Below are 6,917 nucleotides of genomic sequence, written 5' to 3'. Positions count from 1 at the left end.
CCGCATAAACGAATAGAAGCTCAAATTCATGTCTTCCACAAAGTCTTTAGTGTTTACCCTAGTTTATGTTTTTTTTTTCTCTTTCCAATGTCTACAAGGAATTTAAAGTCTGTAATATAACTATTTTAGAATGTATTTTTTCTAATATTGAATTCCAATTATATTAAATATGTCATTGCTCTCTGAAGATGTACTATCAATTGTTTGAAGCCCCATGCCATGTCTTGTGCTTTTAACTTATTTTCCCTGGTCTTAGAAACAAACATAGTAGGTACTGAATAAACACCCTTCAGCCAACATATCTACAAATATTTATTGAGGACCTACAAAACACAAGCCACTGTTACTTTATCAATTGCTAAAATTAAGAATTAAGCACTTTATTATTGCCCAAGTTGGCAAGGGATGTATATCCATTCCCCTAGAAGGAGGTAGATGGTTCCAGAAAGATTCTGTTTTCTGGATGATTAGTTCATAGAGGCCTTTGTAACGATTAATGTTCTCTATATGACTCATGTTTTCACCCGAGGAGGTCCTGAGGAAAGCCTTTAAAAACACTCAATTCAAAGGGGCTTCATTAGAGTGAAGGAGGATGTGGCACTGTTAAGCTCAGACCAGAAATAACTTGCTTATTCTTACAGTGATCTAAGAGATAATTATTTCATGTGTTTGGATTTCCCGTCTGTGAGAGATTACTTTATAAGGGAATGTTGAAAGTGAAAAGAGTAGATGCAAGAAAGCAGAAAAACAATTATTAGTTCAATTTCTTCCTGAAACAACAACTGTTTCCCTGGGGGCATCAGTAGCTGGCCTGGCATTGCAGGCATAGGGTTTATTTATAGATTTTAAATAGTTTCTTAACAAGGAATATGTTTTGAAATGCATTTAAACTACTCACTTGAGCTCCAGAATGTATGCTATGTTTTTGTCTTGTCTTTCTTTTTTTTAATATGGCAAAGTAAAACTGATGTCCTCTTTCTCATCTTGAAAGGAAGGTGACTTAATACAGCTTCTGGAATGTTATGTGATTATTAGGTAGGACCTTAGTGAGGGAGGAGGGACACCACTGTCAACCCTTTGAAATAAGATTGAATGGCATTAATCTGAGAACGGTGGTTGTCTGAGATAAATGTTTTATACAAGAGAAGGCAGAGCAATACAGCTGTAAATTTTCTATTTTTGCTGAATAGCTATAACAAGTGCATGACATCTGTATTATTTTCTGTACTGTAGTCTCATAATATTTTGATCCTTAAATAAATGTCATTGAATCATTGCACAGTTAACCTTGCAGGGTTTTTTGAAGCTAACAAGCCAAAGTAACGTGAATTGATAGGCGGCATTAACCAAGGTTAAACAGTTATTACTATTAGATAGCACGTGGACCATTTTAATGTCTGGCAAGAAGAAGAAGTGCTAATTTTCTAAAAGGAATATAGATGAGGTGAGATTCTTCCCAATTCCACAATGTCCTATGTACAGCAATATAGAACACCCCCCCCACCCCCATCTCTTCATGCTTCAGTTTCTTTCTTGTCATAGAATAAGTGCAATTCTATCTGGGAAGTTTTTCACTCTTCAGATGAAAATGTATAGCAAAATTCAGAGAATCTTATATTTCTAGATTTACAGGGGCTGTAAGATTTCTGGTCCTATTATCTCTTCAGTAATGAATAAAATGAGTCCAGAGTCACTAAGTAATTAGCCTGCATTCAGAATTGGTATAAAAGTTGTGATTAAAACATTAATGTTAAAAAACATATTTTAGGTGAAGAAAATTTGAAAAAAACACAGAAAAACACACACCCTAGGTTATTACTGAGACTATGGGATGGGACCAGAAACCCGTTCACTGCAGGGGAAGGGCTGTTCATAGAAGGGCAGGGAAAGTGTACCACGATGGGAGGTAAACACTTTCATTAACATTGACAAACCTGGGAATAGATGCAGAATAGGGAGATGATCCAGTGTGCTGATGACCACGGTTGTGTCATCCTGCAGAGAGTTCTCATTTGGTGTCCTCTGTGGCTTAGTCCTTTGCACTGAGCTGCCCAGTGTTCTGTGTAGTTGACTAGTTGACTTGGATGAATCTGTATAACAGATGGTGATCAGAAAACACAAACATGGGAGGGGAGAAAAAATATGTTTAATGATAGAATTAAGATTAAAAACCATTTATCCAGATGTGAGCCCAAGGCAACAAGTGAAAGTGAGAATAGAACTAAGAGAAATAACTAAAACAATCCCAAAGAACTTAGATAAGTTCAGCGTTGGTGATGTCTGGCTTGATAGCAGTTCACATGGTATATATACTTGGGCAATTTAATTGCCCATAAACTCAGAGTAGTTCAGTGTTCTGTCAAAAAATTAAATGCAATCTTAGTGTATTTTCATAGAAGTGTTATACTTTTGTTGATATCAGAAGATATAATAGAATGATAATATTCACCAATTGTCAACCATTGATAAACTATTGCATCACTAGCATGGCCTTGAAAGGTCATAATGGAGAATTATAGTGGTGGTTCCCAAAATTTCTCAGTTTGACCCCTTTGAGGTTCCCTTTCTCAGGCTGAACACTTTGAAGGCTACATCATATCTTCACAGAATGTAAATTGTTCATAAAAATCACATATAATTTCAGGGGGTTTACAGGTGCAAGTTGAGAACTCTTAAAGTAGAGATGACTAATAGGAGGGCAATCAGAACGATGAGGACTGTGGAACCCACGTCACATGAAAATCAGTTGATGGAGTTATGGATATTTAATCTGGAAAAGGAAAGATCCAGGGAGACATGAAACATTCACTACCACAGCTCATTAGTATCCAGGCTTCCTTTTCCTAGAACTTGGAGGACGGTATTTTTCAGTCCCTTCATATCTGTACAGTCCATGTGAGTAGTTCTGGTGAATGAACTAGGACAGGAAAGGATGTGTGTCACTTCTAGGCTACAGTATTTCATTCCTGGTCTGAGACCCTCTAATGTCATCTTGTCCACTGTGGTAATCAGATTATATTTTCTGATTGCTGTGGCTAAAAGATGGTGACTCCTCCATCAATTCAGGTCTCTGAGTGACCATGTGAATGAAACTCCTGACAACCTGTGTTACCACTGACCGGCAATCATTCCAGAGATGGGGGTGGGTGGGTGTGGAAGGTCCTGAACTCTTGTATTGCTTTATGCAGTGTTGGAATTGTCCATAATGACATCGAGCACAATTCCCATTTGGAAAATTGCAATATATCTTTTTCTCTGTTCTTTTGCACAAATGTAAATGTACAGCACACATAATTTCTAAAAAAGGGGGGCTTTAAGCAGGGTATTTGCAGACTGTATGTATTTCTCTCAGTTTTTGAAGATATGTGATCTGTCTTCTGTGAAGGGGCACATTGGTTTTTGATATCTTATTTAAGATTAGATAATAAACCTCGCTTCCCATAAGAAGGAGGAATTGTTGTTTGCTACAGATGGTCATGCACATGAAGGGGGATATGTCAAGTAGAAGGGCAAGACCTTTCTAAGCATTAGGGCTCTCCAACAATTAGATGAGCCGAGAGTATCCTGGGGACCAGAAGTATTGAACACAGAAGGTATTAGGGGACTAGGTAAGGCCTTTAAGGTCCAATCTCAGGCTAAGAGTGTATAGTTCTTTTCTAAATTTCCCCAACCTTCTATTTGTTTTCAGGCACTTTTTATCATAACCATTGTTAATGCCACCACAGAATTTTTGTGTAGCGCATGTACATAAATGTTTATAATGAATTCTGGAGCATGATATAAGATATTATTACTTTGTAACACAGTCTTGTTGTGCGAAAGTTCACATTTCAGAGGGAGCAAACCTGCTTATGGCTTGGTATATGATAAGTTTATAGATAATGAAATTATTTTTGAAGGTGCAAGGGAGTACATGAGCAGGCTTTCCTAAGGAGTGGAAGCCAGTACCAAATCTAGGCTCAGACACCATCCTTTTACCTTATGTCCAGGTCACTAGACCATGTTTCTTAATCTTCAGGGGAGTGACTCCTCATGAATCACCTGAGTCAGGAGCACATCCTTCTCATTTCCTCTCTCCAAAGCAGTAGTTATCACATCCTCCCTTGCATGACCCTCTTGTGGCCTGTTTCATTTGAGTCTTAAAATGAATGTGCAGTGATATTCCCACAAAAATGAATTTGGCATTACTAGATGTTGGCCATTTTCATTTATGTGACAAGTAAAGAAAATGAGAATCGTTGCTTCATGAAACAGGTCATGGCTTTCCACTGGGGTCACAAACACCTGGTCTGACGCTGCAGCAATTCCTGTGCCCAGAAATGTGAAATAATGGGTTCCTGAACACAATAAATCCACACAGAGGTAATATGCTTGAATTTAAATGCTCTTTTGAGGGCAGCTGGTTAGCTCAGTTGGTTAGAGCGTGGTGCTCTTAACAACAAGGTTGCCGGTTCGATCCCCACATGGGCCACTGTGAGCTGTGCCCTCCACAACTAGATTGAAATAACTGCTTGACTCGGAACTAATGGGTCCTGGAAAAAAACATTTAAAATAAATAAAAGTTAAAAAAAAATGCTCTTTTGTTTGTCTTCGGAATAATCACAATGGAATCAACTGCTGTAAGGTTATGGTACTTGTCGGTGAAACAACATACTGCTTTAGAATAAATTATGTTAAATTCTATTAATGAATAGTTGGATATTGTGGATTAAAGATTAACAGAGAATGAATATTTGTATTAGAAAAATGTAACATTAATGACATGGTGGCCAGAAGCACAGACTATCTTTCTAAAAACAAGTTAACTTATCATTTCTAGACATGGGATTTTAGACACATTGCTCAGTCTCTCTATGCCTCAATATTCTGATCTGTAAAATGGAAATAACCTCACCTGTACCATAGTCTTATTGTCATAATTAAATGAGAAAATACTTGTAAAGCAAGTGACAATTTGCCTGATATGTAGTAAATGCTTGATCAAATTAACCCTTTTTTTGTTGTTGTTGTTCTTATAAAAGCCGATATTTGTTCTGCTTGGTGGAAAGCAGTGTGGTGGTAGAAACAGTACTAGACTATGAATCAGCAGGCCTATCTTTCTGTCCTCGTTCCACCATTAAAATGCTGTGTGACTGTCAGCAAAACATTTGCCCTCTCTGGGTCTAGATTAAGTTTGTCTTGTTCTGTTTTTGTATGAATAGATAACTAACCTTAAGATTCTCTAATTTTTTCCAACTGTATAAATATTAGATTTTCTGTAACTCAGCATCATGATTGTGAAAACAACTCAGTGTATATTCCTTACTGACTTTAAATATTGAAAACTACACATTATGACAAAGAGCATATATCAATTAAGTGGCCTAGAGCAATGCTTCTTACACTTTAATGAACATTTGAATCAGCTGGGGAATTCTGGTGAATTATTACAATGCAGATTCCCACTCAGAAGGCTTGGGGAGGGTGGATCCTGAGGTTCTGCATTTTCAACAAGCTCCCAGATCATCTGCGAAAGGATAAAGGCCAGATAGGTCTCACTTTGGCTTCTCTGTTTGGTCATCAAGATCTTACCTGTGTGAATTTGAATATTAATATTCTCCTATTCATATCTGTTTGTGATCAGAATAGTTTAAAGGAAAAATAAATGAAATAATCCAGTATACTAGAAATATAATACAATTCATTATAGCAATTCAAAAAGTAAAACAATAGCTCTGGAAGAGCTACCTGACAAATGATGACACTTTTAGGACTGAAATCCTAAAGTTATTGGGCAGATGCCTGTGTCCAGTTCTCCCTTTTTCTCTCCTTTGGGTCTTAAGGATCAGAATATCTATGTAATGCCCGAGTGAAATTACCTTTAATATAAATAAACACCAAAAGATTGTAGGACTGGAGTAATTGAACTACCTTGATTTATTTCTCACTAAAAGTCTTTATCACTGCCAGTTTTAACCCTGGCTAAGTTTTATGATCAGACATTGTCATAAAATTCACTTTTCAGTTAAGAACTATAGATAATTTTGCCCTTGGAAGAATTTTGCACAAAATTTATTTTCTTTAAACTTTCAGTGTCATTGGAAAGGAAAGGTCTTAGGGGATAAAATAAAATTAACTTCTAATAACTGTCTCTCAGGTTTCAAGAGGGTGATGATGATCGAGTGAGAGATGGACAGAGGGAAGGAGATTTCTCAAAATACCACATCATAGAGAGAGGAGGGTCCCCACTGATTTCAGGTTAGGAATTTCCTTTGATTTCTGAAATCCTTTGATTTCTCAAAGTTCTTAATATTTTCGATGATAGAGCGTGGAGAATGCATGCTGACTAGAAACATCAATGGAATGTCTGTCTGTTCCTGTTGATCAGACTTTGAAGACACCAAAAACTAGCTTAGATGAAGATGCTGAATTAGGTCTTCATGTTTGCTGGTAGCTGATGGTCAATTGGTTGAGAAACTCTGAGCTCTCTACGTTAGGCATGTAAAGTTTTCAAAGAAAAAGTTGAACAAGAAAGAGTGGAAGTTTTGCTCTTGTTAAATATCCATAGCAATGGAATGTGTGTGGTGAAATATCGGCAATAAAGTACTAAGTTAGATTATGGTAATATCTCTAACTATATGAATATGTTTATAGAATATTTATATATTTTTGTAAGCATAAAAACACTTTTACATAATAAATATACTTATATATTTTTATAAATATATTTATAAATATACTTATATAAATTATATACTTATATATTTATAGAATATACTTATATAATTTATAGAATATTTATATTTATAGAATGTAGACATCTTCCTGAAATGTAAGTAATTCAATTTTTTTTGGATGTAAAGTTTTATTTTAAAAGGTACCCTCCTTATAAATCCTTTGATATAACTAAGAAATTTTTTGTAACACAACTACATCTT

The sequence above is a fragment of the Rhinolophus sinicus genome, linkage group LG07, assembly GCF_036562045.2.
Source record: "Rhinolophus sinicus isolate RSC01 linkage group LG07, ASM3656204v1, whole genome shotgun sequence".
In the NCBI taxonomy this organism is placed as follows: Eukaryota; Metazoa; Chordata; class Mammalia; order Chiroptera; family Rhinolophidae; genus Rhinolophus; species Rhinolophus sinicus.
Note: the sequence above shows the minus strand (reverse complement) of the source record.